Raw genomic sequence first — 14898 nt, 5'->3', positions numbered from 1 at the left:
GGGAAGTAGCTGAAAGGATCTCTCTGTCCCTCCCCTCTGCCTGCAAATACAACTTATCTCAAGTGCTGCACAGAAGGAGCCTCTTTACATCACAGTGCTTGCCTACTTTTGAAAAAGCATTTCAGGGAGATTGTGAAAGCAACACCTGTGAGCATGGCGTCAAAGTGGACATGCATAGGCAAACGCAGGGGGGGTTTCCGTCTGCCTGGAAACCCCCCTCCCTGACCCACACCATGACCACAATAGAAATAATAATATAATAGATTGTTACTAGTGCTGCATGTTCTTCTCAATATCACAAATGAAATAATTAGCACCACCCGTGGATCTTTTAACATGTATCAGCTAGTATTAAATATACCTGTGCACCAACTAGAAGATCTGGAAAACATGCACTGTTAGAGATGCACTGCTATAGAGCCCAATATATACAGTATGCCCAGGGCTGTGCTAGATTCTTCTGCTGCTCCTCCAGGCTCCCGGACTTGCTCCAATAGTCTGGAATGGTGCCCACATCTAAAATAAATACGTTCAGCTCAGGCAGGATGGCCTACTGGTGCATCTAATGGCTTACTGTCATCTCTGTCCCTGTATATGCTGGAATTAATAAACACAATACATGTTAATACACGTTGTATGATGCTTATTAAAGCTGGTTAAGTACTTATTCTGCCCTCTTCATTGACAGGCCACACTCGCTCTAAAATTAAGCCTTTGGAAACCCCCCTCTGGGAATCCTGCATTTGCCACTGACATGTACTGTTACATATGAGAGGCGTGTCATAAAATTGGCTTACACCCAAATGTATATGAGCCCAAAAGCAGTTAGTGAGATCTATTTGTTGATATACTGTAAATACACTGATACTTATCGGAAAATGCATGTAGCTATAGGGATCATTGTGCCTTTTTACCAATGCAGGGAAATTATACAAATGATCCCATTTCAAAGTATATATATATATATATATATATATATGTATATATAATTTTTATTTTTATATAACATCTTCATAAGGTGCAATCAGGGAGCTTGCTAGGCTCTTCAGGGAGTCAGGGAGATTACTGCTATTTCAGGTGAGTCTCCCTGACAGTCATGGAGAGTTGGCAAGTATAGACCCCCATAAATCAGCAATTGATTGCAGCAATCGTGCAATTTGCAATCGATTGTGTATAAAAATCTTTCGACAATCTTGTGGCAATTCTGCAATCTGCAATCGATTGAAAAAGGGAAAGATTTTTATACACAATCGATTGCAAATTGCACGATTGCTGCAATCAATTGCTGATGTATGGGGGCCTTTAGTCTCTACACCATCTGAGGATGGCGAAGATATCGCAAAGTTGAGTACCTGATTTTTTCACAATGTGACAATGGTACATTTGACCAGATCGCATTTCCCACAACAAGTACAGTATGGGAAATGCGATCTGCTGACTTGCTAATTAAATTGCTTGGAGGAGAATTTTGCAAATTGTCTTCCAAAAGCCATTTGATACATTTAGGTGAAACTAAAATAATGTGAAAATTGTGTGAAAACACCCGTTTTCATATTATTTTAGTAAAAATAATAGTGATAAATAGGATCCTAAGAGCTGTTTATATAGAGTATAGCAAGTCTACTGCGCTCAACCCCTATCTGTGGCATGTGTTAGTGTAATCAAAATTCTGATGAGAACTGGACAAGCTGAATAGTATCTTTATTGGGTAATGTTATACAACGCATATTTATATATGTGGTCACTAACAAGCAGTGTACACAATGTTGCAACCCTGTTTTGTAGCAACATAACAGGGTGTGAGAAACAATGGGGGTGAAAAAGTTTTCACAGTGGATTTCCCTATAGAGTGTAAGCTTGCAAGCAGGACCCTCTTACCTCTATGTCTGTCTGTTATTACCCTGTTTTGTTCTATAAATGTTTCCAATTGTAAAGCGCAATGGAATATGCTGCGCTATATAAAAAACTGTTAATAAATAAATAATAAAATACAGAACATCTTCCTTCCTCCTCGCCCACCCCATTCTGTGTCACTCCTGTTTGTCTTCCCCTCCCTTAAAGAACGTAAGCTCTTTCGAGCAGGGCCCTCTACTCTCTTGTGCTTCTCCCTACTGTAATTTAATTTAACTCTTACTCCCCACTAGGGCAACTAACACCTGGCTGCTTATGTGGGCGTTAAGGTCACTAATATAGCAATGTTTATCCATGTCCTGAATTGTATTGTAAGTCAATGGTTACTTTTTTGTCTATGTACTTTGTAAGGCGCTGCGGAACACTTGTGGCGCCATATAAATAAATGATAATAATAACTGAACAATGGTGACCTGACGGTGATCCCCACAAAAAGAACCATCAGCGGCATCTCCGCCTGAGAAGTGACCCCGCTGAAACTCTGCACCAGACGGCACCTACACACATGAGTGGTGACACGGCCATCCACCACCGCATGTCTTGCACTTCAAGCAGCACCACAGGACCAGGTAGGACGCACAGCAGCTAAGCAGAACGCCGCTTACTGCACACCATTAAGGTACTGTTTAAACTTTACCCTCCGGGTAGCGACCACCATTCTTCCACCTGGAGACTACACTTACCACGGCACAGAAACTTTAAGGCACACAGATGCCCAGCAGCTCTGTGTAGATTCAGTGACTTTCTCCTATACAATAGGAACTGTTTAAACCTCAGATCAGAGGTCACCATTGTTCAGTCTGTATCCACTCTGGAAACTTTTTTACACCCACTGTTCCTCACACCCTGTTATGTTGCTATAAAACAGGGTCACAACAGTGTCAGTGAACACATATATATGTGTGTGTATATATATATATATTATATATATATATATATATATATACAGTCAGGTCCATAAATATTGGGACATTGACAAAATTTTCATATTTTGTCCTCTATTCACCACCACAATGGATTTGAAATGAAACAAACAAGATGTGATTTAACTGCAGACTTTCAAATTTTATTTGAGTGTAATTACATCCAAATCAGGTGAACGGTGTAGGAATTACAACGGTTTCTATATGTGCCTCCCACTTTTTAAGGGGCCAAAAGTAGTGGGATAAACTAAACAATCCTAAATCTAACTTTCACTTTTTAATACTTTGTTGCAAATCCTTTGCAGGCAATTACAGCCTGAGGTCTGGAACGCATAGACATCACCAGATGCTGGGTTTCATCCCTGGTGATGCTCTGCCAGGCCTCTACTGCAAATATCTTCAGTTCCTGCTTGTTCTTGGAGCATTTTCCCTTCAGTTTTCACTTCATCAAGTGAAATGCATGCTCAATCGGATTCAGGTCAGGGGATTGACTTGGCCATTGCATAACATTCCACTTTTTAGCCTTAAAAAACTCTTTGGTTGCTTTTGCAGTATGCTTCGGGTCATTGTCCATCTGCACTGTGAAGCGCCGTCCAATGAGTTCTGAAGCATTTGACTGAATATGAGCATATAATATTGCCCGAAACACTTCAGAATTCATTCTGCTGCTTTTGTCAGCAGTCACATCATCAATAAATACAAGGGAACCAGTTCCATTGGCAGCCATACATTCCCACGCCACGACACTACCACCACCATGCTTCACTGATGAGGTGGTATGTTTTGGATCATGAGCAGTGCCTTTCCTTCTTTTCTCTTCCCATCACTCTGGTACAAGTTGATCTTTGTCTCATCTGTTCATAGGATGTTGTTCCAGAACTGTAATGGCTTTTTTAGATGTTGTTTGGCAATCTCTAATCTGGTCTTCCTGTTTTTGTGGCTCAGCAATGGTTTACATCTTGTGGTGAACCCTCTATATTCACTCTTGTGAAGTCTTCTCTTGATTGTTGACTTTGACACATATACATCTACCTCCTGGAGAGTGTTCTTGATTTGGCCAACTGTTGTGAAGGGGTTTTTCTTCACCAGGGATATAATTCTTCTGTCATCCACCACAGTTATTTTCCGTGGTCTTCTGGGTCTTTTGGTATTGCTAATGTTTTTGCAATCTCTCTGATGGGTGTGTTTTCATTTTTCAGCCTAATGATGGCTTGCTTCACTTATAGTGACAGCTCTTTGGATCTCATATTGAGAGTTGACAGCAACTGATTCCAAATGCAAATGTCACACCTAGAATCAACTCCAGACCTCTTACCTACTTAATTGATAATGAAATATTGAGGGAATAGCCCACACCTGTCCATGAAATAGCTTTTGAGTTGATAGTCCCATTACTTTTGGCCCCTTAAAAAGTGGGAGGCACATATTGAAACTGTTGTAATTCCTACACCGTTCACCCGATTTGAATGTAATTACCCTCAAATTAAATCTGAAAGTCTGCAGTTAAAGCACATCTTGTTTGTTTCATTTCAAAACCATTGTGGTAGTGAATAGAGGCCAAAATATGAAAATTCTGTCAATGTCCCAATATTTATGGACCTGACTGTATATATATTCCATGTAAGGGAGCACTCACCAGGCTAATATATCAACAGGACAGAGGTTTTCCTTTCAAGTATTTATTCCATGGTGTAAGTCGACGTTTCGGTCCCACAAAAGGACCTTTCTCAAGACCCCCAGACTCCAAAAGCAGAGAGAACCATGGAGTCTTGGGGTCTTGAGAAAGGTCCTGTTGTGGGACCGAAACGTCGATTTACACCATGGAAAAGAGGACAGATTCATTTGGACTACAAAATTTTCTACATCTAGTCCGATTATCCCACGGGCCACAAAGGCATTATGGCCTATTATATCTACTGATCAGAGCTTATCATCTTTTAAGGAAGTTAAACCCATGACTTGTTACAAAAGAGGGAGGAATTTACGTGACTATTTGGTGAAAGCTGACGTCACGGATTACAAAATTCACAGCGGTGGGGATATAAGGTAAGACTTTACTTTGTTTCTTTTTCATACTATTATTGTACTTGACAGCCTGAGGACAGGACCCTGCGCGGTCCAGAAACGTTGCTGACTGCTGTTTGCATGACTCATATATAATACAAGTCCATTGAAAAATACTGCAGTGCCGAGCATGGTGTGTTTGACTTCAAAACACCTATCAGGACATATATATATATATATACAGCAATTACGGACGGCACTCCAAAGGGCTAAAGATATAATGTGCGCCTGGTGCCTTTCTAGATTACCTATCCCTGTGTTGGGAAGGAAAAAATATATGCAGGAATGAGCGGCACGCCCGGCGACTTCACAAAACACACAAACGCTTGTGATATTAAATCAATGTTTCAGAACTCTATTGAAGGTTATTCAGAGGATACCTGGGTGTTACCTGAGAGGTTACCTGGGCGCGGTGGATAGGCCCATAACCATGGCCATGATTATGCCAAAACCTCTATTTATTTATTGCAAAATTCTATTGCAAAATGTATTTTATATAATTAGTAATGTTGGAGTTGTAACTCTTCTTTTTGTGTAAACCACATATTTATAAGAAATAAAGCCCCCCAAAAAACTTAACGTAGTCGGCAGGCTTTGAACCTGCGCAGGGAGACCCCAATGGATTTCTAGTCCATCGCCTTAACCACTCGGCCACGACTACACCATGAGTGCCTATAAGGGAAATAGAAAATCCCTCAATTATAGAAGACCTATTACAGCAATTATACTAAAGCTGGGTACACATTAGACGATAAAGTGCACAATATGACGATTTTAGTTGTATTGGAATGACAAATCGTCCACATCGTCTAGTGTGTGTACGCATTTTTGTGCTCTCCTGCGTGTCATCAGCGGCGTCGTGTGATTGGCTGTACTGCACAGCCAATCACACGATATCGCATGCGGTGCAGTACATATTAACGAAGGTCGGAAAGAGTGATTGTACCATTGTTTATTAAATCTTTTGGTGTGTACCAGCAATCCTGCATAGTCCGGAGCGAAGGGTAATTGCCCCGACCATCGGGTCATTTAATGTGCATCCGGCTTAACTGTAATAATGCCTAGTCTGTGCCCAGAGTCTACTGCGCATGCGCAGGTCACTGGGGAAATGCCGCCATTTTCCCAGAGAGTACCTCACTGCGCATGTGCAAAACAACGGGAAATGGCCCCACCGGCCATTTTCTAGTGTTTTGTGCACGGCTGAGAAAACCGATGCAGGACCTCGCAGAGATAAGAATTGGAAAAAATGGGTGCAGGGTGTGCAGTGCAGGCTTCCCCTGGACCTAGGGGCCCATGAGCACCACAAACCCTGCACCCATTATAGATACGCCCCTGATAGACAGATAGATAGATATGAGATAGATAGATAGATCGATAGATAGATAGGGTCTATCAGGTCCACTGCACATGTGTGAAGCAACTGTTCAGATCACATATGACACATACCCTGAGACTGGTCTGGTGATGCGGTCAGTTAACTCTTCCCACTCTGGGACAGAATTTCCAAGGCAGTTCACTCAGTTGCCCCTGCAAAATGTTACTGGTAAATTGCAGAAACAAGTGATCAAACTTTCTATCAATTGATGTCAACCAACATTTCGACACCAGGTTAATAGAGAAAAACACATATCTACAATAAAGACACAGAGACATATTGGCAGGGAAAAGGTCAGCTTTATTTAATTATTTATTGAAAGGAAGGAAGAGGTATGATGGTGAAGAAAGAATTGCCCTACACACAGTATCTCCATCTTGCCAAAATAAGTAAATTAAAATCTGTACATGGGGGCCAACTGCCAACCCATCACCAACAACTCAAGGCTTAGATGGGGACCACTGTCAGGCCATCACCAACAACTCATGACTTAGATGGGGTCCACCAGATCATCAACAACAGCTCATGGCTTAGATGGGGGCCAGCTCTCAGCCCATCACCAATATCCTATGGCTTAGATGGTGACCAACTGCTAGCCTATCAAGGCTTAGATGGAGGCCAACGCCAGGCCATCACCAACAACTCAAGGCCTAGATCGGGTTCAACTGCCAGCCCATCACCAATAACTCAATGCCTAGATGGAGGCCAGCTGCTAGCCCACCACCAATACCTCAAGTCCTAGATGAGGGACAACTGCCAGCCCATCACCAATAGCTCAAGGCTTAGATGGGGGCTAACTGCCTGCCCATCATCAACAACTCAAGGCTTAGATGGGGGCCATTTGCCAGCCCATCACCAACAGCTCAAGGCTTAGATGAGGTCCAACTGCCAGCCCATCACCAACAGCTCAAGGCCTGGATGGGGTCCAACTGCCAGCCCTCATCAACAACTTAAGGTATCCAAACAGCCCTGTCAATGACACACAAAAAGGTCAACCTACCGGTGATGTTGCTGAATCCAGTAGGGTAGAATCAGCATAAATCAGGTATTAGCTATCAGAGTACATACAGCAAGACAGCCATTGTTAACGTTCTTGCCTGCAAAACATTAAAGACGATAACCAAAATAACCTGGTAGGGGAGTGGGAACTTCCTGAGAGACATCTAAACTAGGAAATCACTATTATAATCAGCAACTCAGCCCCAAAACTTTACCCCTTAACTGTAATAGGACTCACAAACCAGACCATAAAAAATGGACACCAATTACATTTTTTAAACCTTGCTCCTAAATGTATTCTGATACAGCCTAGTGTTTTAAATTCCACCAGGCATACTGTATACTGTATATTGCAGAGAGAAAACCAGCTTGAGCCCTGAATCACTGACAACAAAATCATCCACATTTTAGACGATGGGGCTATATAGGGTTATTAAGTCTTTTTTTCCCTTATATTTTACTTGTCGTCATACTAAGAAAATTATATATTTTAATTATAGCTCACATGCTTTGTCTAATTTCCACTTCTTTGTAGTTTTCTTATTTAGTGATGAGAGGATGCAGAATAGACCCTAATGACCAGTTTTGCCAATACAAGCCCCTCTCCATCTGTAACTGTTTTCTATATGCACTCTCTGATAGTGTGTATATAGCAATTAGTCAATTACGTTTCTGAAGCTAATGCTATTTTCAGGTTGTGGGCCATTGTCCTTTTGGATCACTTCTATGCACTTCATCAAAATTCAAACACAATCTGGTTCATGGTTTAGAAATAACTAAATTTAGACTACAATCTAACTTACAAATCTGTGTCCAATGTAGTACTAGTATACAACGTTGAGCCCCAGTTGCGAAACAAGGATGGGGCAAATGGGGGACTCATGCTCTGGGCGCCAGGACCTGGGGTACCACCAAAGTATTGCCATACCGGCCTGAAATGTGTTGGATCCTGACAAACACTGACTGCACCTGCCGAGAGCACAGACCAAAAAGTAATGATCTTCACCATCAGTGTGGTGTAAGGCTATGGCTACCGAGATTCACCTGGAACAGTCACTGCTACACTGCGTGTCTGAATCTCTCTGTGGATGAGATCTCTCAGCATCCACAGACAGTCTGCTTGGCTAATTCATGACATGGTCCTGGACCTCAGTCCTAGAAGTGAGCTGCGGGCATGAGTAAACATTTCAATTCCCCCTCCACCATGTCTAGTTGAAACGGTATCCGGTCATTAGGTCTACATTGTCTAGATAGACAATGTTTGGGTAGACAATGGAAGATAGACAGGCAATAGATAGACAGGGATTGAAGGTCGACAGGGTCTGAAGGTCGACACACTGAAGATCGACTAGTAACAAGGTCGACAGGTACTGAAGGTTGACAGGCAGTAGGTCCACAGGTATGAAAGTCGACAGGCAGTAAGTCGACAGTGTCAGAAGGTTGACACACTAAAGGTCGACTGGTAACAAGGTCGACAGGTATGAAGGTCGACAGGCAGTAGGTCGACAGGGACTGAAGGTCGATAGGGTTAGAAGGTCAACACACTAAAGATTGACTGGTAACAAGGTCGACATGTACTGAAGGTCGACATGGTCATTAGGTCAACACTCATATGGTCGACATGCAAATGGTCAACACATGGTTTGTTTTGTTTTTTTAGCCCTAATCTTTACCCTAACCCTCCTCTTGGTGCCTAACCCTAGCTGTCAGAGTAAGAGCCTAACCCTAACCATCAGAGTAAGTGCCTAACCCTAACCGTCAGACTAAGTGCCTAACCCTAACTGTCGGGGTAAGTGCCTGACCCTAACCGTCGGAGTAAGAGCCTAACCCTAACCGTCAGAGTAAGTGCCTAACCCTAACCCTGACACTAACCCTAAAAAAAGTGTTGACCATTTGACTGTATGAGTGTCGACCTACTGCCTGTCGACCTTGTTACTAGATGACCCGTTGCAGTAAGTCCCTAACCATCGGAGTAAGTGCCTAACCCTCACCCTGACACTAACTCTAAAGAAAAAAAAAAGTGTCGACCATTTGACTATATGAGTGTCGACCTACTGCCTGTCGACCTTCATACCTGTCGACCTTGTTACTAGTCAACCTTTAGTGTGTTGACCATTAGTGTGTCGACTTTCTGACCCTATCAACCTTCAGTCCCTGTCGACCTACTGCCTGTCGACCTTCATACCTGTCAACCTTGCTACCAGTCGACCTTTAGTATGTTGACCTTCTGTCCCTGTTGACCTATTGCCTGTCGACCTTCAGTACCTGTCGACCTATTGCCTGCCGACCTTCTGTACCTGTCGACCTGTTGCTTGTCGACCTTCAGTACCTGTTGACCTTGTTACCAGTCGACCTTTAGTGTGTCGACCTTCAGACACTGTCGACCTTCAGTCCCTGTCTATATATTGCCTGTCTATCTTCTATTGTCTACCCAAACATTGTCTATCTATACAATGTAGACCTAATGATCCACACCCAGTTGAAACAGTTTCGTATAACTTGTTTGAGACATTTGGGAAAAAGGATCAGTTACTACCTATAATGGACAAATGTATATGAGAAAATGATGAAATCTGAATTTATTATATAATAATTAGTAGTACTGATTTTTCAGGCCAAATAATTAGAAGATAAAATATGGGTGTTTCATTGTCCATATTGTGACTACTTCCCGAAAAGATATGACCGATTTACTTATGCAGTTTTATCTGGTTTTTTTTTTGCACTTCTTTGTTCGCTTAATGATTTAATAGTTTGCTATTTTGAGTTATATAGGCAGAATTAAAATAATATCGTTTAAAATAAATAAACATATTTGTTTTTATTTATGGCATCGGGCCCATAGTGTTCCTACACAGAATTCCTGTCTTTTTCTGTCCTGCGGAATATATAGGGCCTGAATCTGAGGCGGTTACAGCAGCGATGTTGACCACAGTGGTGCAATAGTTTTCCTCTGCGCATATGACTGAGTCGCACCGCTCATGCGTCCGATTTTGTACATACAGAGTTGCAGTACAGATTTGGACGCATGGTAAGAGAAATTAAACTGGGGTTCCCAGACGGTGACTAAGAGGTGACTTTGGACTTTGTTGGGGGAGTTTCCATATACAATACACACACACATATATATGGGATATAGTCAATATCCCAACAGTTGAGATGCCGTTGTTTAGAATGCCGGCGCCGGAATCTCGACACTTGTCAGAATCCCGGCGCTGGCATCCCGACGGTAAGTACTTGGGTTAGGGAGAGGGTTAGGGTTAGGTATGGGGCGGGGGAGGTTAGGTTTAGGCACTAGGGGGGGAGGTTAGGTTTAGGCACTGGGGAGGGAGATGGGAAGGGTTAGGATACTGACCTACAAATGTCGGTATACTAACCCTGCCAGGATGCCGGTGTCGGGATACATACAAGTAGTCCAATTTGTATATATATATATATATATATATATATAATTACCCCAAATCGGGTGGCACTCAGTAGTCTTTCAATCAACGCTTCAAGTCATTTTATTGAGATTCAACGTTTCGGGGGTTCCCGCCTTCGTCAGGGACAGCAGTAACAAAATACACAATATATAACCACAACAAAGATTACAATCACACTCACCTGAAGGACGGCAGGAGTCCGTCACCCGGAGACGCACGCTCGTACACAACGTCATGGCTCTCCAGATGCCTCCCTGTGTGTACATAGCATACTTGTACTGCAGCAATCCAACCTGCATAAGGTCCACAGGGCGGCACCCTTTTGGCTGGGCGTTTGTATATTTTTGTTCCTGGCATGCATTGTGCAAATCTGATTTGCATGATTTTGGAACGGCCGCCTACGTGGGAACGCAGCCGTGCGTTCAGGTCTGAATCAGGCCCCGAATTCACTGGACATACATAATTGCTGAAATAATGCAATGTGCAAAATACACAGTAGATGGCAGCAACAGCACAGAGATTCCCAGGGAATGCAAAAGTCACAATATCTCAAACAAGCATGTTGTTGACAATTGGCTAATATAGTGATCAATTTGGGGCCTGATACCTAGATGCCGAGTTCTACGCATATTGGACATCATTTTGCTCCAAAAAAGCTGCCCTTAAAAATAGCTCATTCAGGGCGGGATGTACTAACCTTGCGGAGTACATCCTGCCAGACATCGTATTGTTACCGATCGCATATGCACTAACATATGTATTAAGTACCGCAAAGGACAACTCTTCCTTTGCAATCAGCGCTGAGCCATGGACTTCCGGGTTTATGACCCGGGAGTCCATCTGCGCATGCATAGAGTGACGCAGTGGCCGGGGGGGGCATCCGATCAGATCCCTCAGACCAGGCTTCTATAGGGTAACGCCCTCCACATCATCGCCCCAGCGGCCAGCCAATGATACATATGGAAATGCAGTATAGCCCCCAAAACTGAGTTTTTACCGCATTTTCCATTTAGTAAATGCCATCCTTAGGACTTGATTCAGAGGGGTGCGCAATTTCAGCCTATCGACTGTAGCATTAGCATCTTTATGCTAATGCCACAGTCGATGGGCTTCCTATTAAGATGCCCACCAGTTGCAGCGTCACCGCTGTGCGCATTAAGACGCACCATCAGTTGCCCCATCGGAGATTGCACCAGCCCTATGGAGGTGCAATTTGTCCTTCTGAACATGGCTGCTGGGGAGATTCAGGTATCTTGCCAGAAGGAATAGATGGTCACACTCTGCGTCAGAGGTAACGTCCCACTACAATACTCGATGGCGGCTGTTGTCAAGTAAAGTTCTATTTGTTAGCAATAGCAATATCTCAAACTATTTAAAATGATGGCAAAAATATACCATTAATGTACTATAACAGAAAATACATGCAGAAACAATTTTGTACAGATGACATACACATGACAATTTTAGATTTATTTTACTGGAACTGCACGGGATCTGTGGCGGTTCATCAGCAAATTAAGTGGGTTAAATAAGGACAATAGTTAACAACTTTAAATAACTGTACTATCAATTTGCAAAAGATAACAAGCAATTATTTAACCTCACACTATGGTTATTTATTTAACCTAAACTATAACCTTAAGTGTTTCAGTCAATTCAGTTGAAGACTGGCCGGCCAGCTAACTCTGTAAAGGTGGTGCACAGATGATGAATTTGTAATCCTATGCTCCTTGGATATGATCGGATACAAATAAATAGTTTTTGTAAGGCTTGAAGGATCCATATATTTGGAGCAATTAATGAAGAAGGTTATTCTTAGCAACCATAGTGACTGCCTGATTTTACTATGTGAGTCTGTCTGCTGGGTCTGGCAGTTATCAGCTGATTATGGAACAAGCAGGCTGAAGACAATCACTTATTAAGGAATAATTACAGTAAATGCTCCTAGTCTTTAGTTTCGCTAGAGAGGGGTACAGCTACAGTACACTGGCAATAAGGGGCACTGTAAGGTGAGGAAATGCAGGATCACTTGAATAAGCAGCTATGTGTCACATTAAGGCAGCTGGGTAATGAGGCAGTTTTGCAGGGTTGTGCTTGGTGTATTTACAGACCTCTCCTGAAGCTGGTTATCCAGAGATGGAAATCTCTTCACAGGGGAATCACCACCCTTTCCAATCATCTCCTCCATATATTGTACCACCTCCTTCCCAGCAGGTTATCTCAGGAAGGCTTGTTCGCGCTGGTCTGTCTCTGAGTCCCCCTGACTATTGTCCAGAAGGCAGCATGTCTCACTGGGCACCTGTTACCGGCAATTCAGCGTTGACCACCACCGTTCCACTAAGTCATCCAGCTCAGCTCTCAGCACTGGAGTGAGCGCTATTAGATGGTGAAGGTGCAATCCTGTAGTCAGAAGCAACTAGTTAATGCTGCCTGTAGTCATCCTCATCCTTTGGGTGTATTTGCAGCTGCTGTCCAGGAGCTGGATATGGCTATTAACAGGCGTATACTACTGTATATACGGTTTAGGTTAGCAGGCCTCTGCAAGCCCCATCCTGCCTTTACAGTTATGTGCAACTGTCAGATCTGCACCAATCAGTGCACACACAAACATGTGGCCTTTGCTTTGGACATGAGCAAAACCAACTTACAGATTTTACACTTCAAAAAGTCCAATTCTTCTGCAGCAGGTCCTATACTCACAGCAAACCTGGCTTTAGAACTTTGGTACTTTGCTGTTGTTAGATTGGAAGTCAGAATTATAAAGCCAGTTACGATGTGAGAACAGGATATAGTCATAATTCTGGCGCGGGCATACCGACGGTAAGTAGTGGAGTTAGGGGGAGGGCTAGTATTAAGGGTTAGGGTTAAGCACTGGGGTAGGGTTAGGCATTAGGGGGAGAGGGTTAGGTTTAGGGTGCAGGGAGGGAAGGTTATGGTAGGGGTAGGGTACCTACCAACAGTATTCTATCCCTGTTGTGATGCCAGCAACAGGACTCTGACAGCCAGGATCACGAGCCCTGGCATCCCATTCCCATCCCTGTGACAACAGTTGGTCTACTTGATTTGACTGTATTCCCGAATCCGGTTGACAAACAATTTGCAGAACAAATAATATCTAATGGAGAAACAGGCCAATCACAGTGCATGGATTTTGGATGGCAATTCGGCAAGCATCAAACCGTCACATATCTCTAAAACCCTGTAAAATTACTTTAAAACCTTCATTGTTCATTGTTTCTGGATTGGACTAGGGAAATACACCTGTTGGTACTCTCTGTGACTGTAACTAGTGTATTAGTAATCCAAACTACTCTACACCAATATGTGGACTGCATTTGCTTCATTCCCTGTATTCCTCCCAATAGTTCCAACTTCAGCAGGCCAATTCAGATTTGATGGGCCTGCCCCGCCATCCTGCGATCAACATGTTCATTCCTATTTGCAGGATGGGATTTAGGACCTCATTCAGAGTCGGTCGTTGCGGCCGCACGGTCGTAAGGGAAAAGGGGCCGGATATGCAAATGATGCACTCGTAAGTTGCGTCCTTAAGGTCGGATCGTTAGCTGGCCGACCAAGGGGAGGATGCGGCCGTAAGACAAAAAATACGCCCCCTTCTCGTACGCATTACACGTCATGTCCGGGCATATAAGGATTAATCGCGGCCATCGGGAACCATCGGAACTGGTTGTAGAGCTTAAGGTTGACCATACCCTCTCTTAAGCACTACGATCAGGTCAGTGTACAAACCACCCATGTCACGTGTGCCATGACACTACTTTGTTAATTATGCACTCCCATTAAACGTCGTTCACATAATTATGCACGCCTGCGTTCGGATCTCCACTCCCCCGTTTTCAAGCACCTTCCCCTGTTACCACCCACAAACGCCTCATTCTTTTACTCAAACTACTGACCTGGCTGTGTTCAAGGAGAGAGAAATTTCAGATCGTAGCAGCTAGTTTGCGCATGCGCATTGCGAACTTTACGCATGCGCAGTTCAGCGAACATCGGTGGCGTACGACCGTGCGGCCGCATCGACCGACTCTGAATGAGGTCCTTATTCCCCTCCCACAGGGACAGATCCCTTATGTGCATGTGTTTCTATAGGAGGAGAGGGTTACCTAGCACCTCAGGAGTACTAAACACAAGCCCCCAGGGGCATGGCCATACCCAGTATGAAGCAGTTACGCCCTCAGTGTGC

General features: G+C 43.5%; 1 non-coding gene across 1 annotated transcript; it reads right to left on the bottom strand.

The window, feature by feature from the left end:
• Window positions 1-5477: 5477 nt before the first annotated feature.
• TRNAS-AGA (transfer RNA serine (anticodon AGA)) lies at window positions 5478-5559 on the bottom strand. Its single transcript has one exon. It is a non-coding gene; the product is annotated as a tRNA-Ser (tRNA).
• Between the last annotated feature and the right edge of the window lie 9339 nt (window positions 5560-14898).

The sequence above is a fragment of the Taudactylus pleione genome, unplaced genomic scaffold (assembly GCF_031769625.1).
Source record: "Taudactylus pleione unplaced genomic scaffold, aTauple2 ptg000314l, whole genome shotgun sequence".
NCBI classification, from domain to species: domain Eukaryota; kingdom Metazoa; phylum Chordata; class Amphibia; order Anura; family Myobatrachidae; genus Taudactylus; species Taudactylus pleione.
This window is presented reverse-complemented; position numbering and strand designations above follow the sequence as displayed.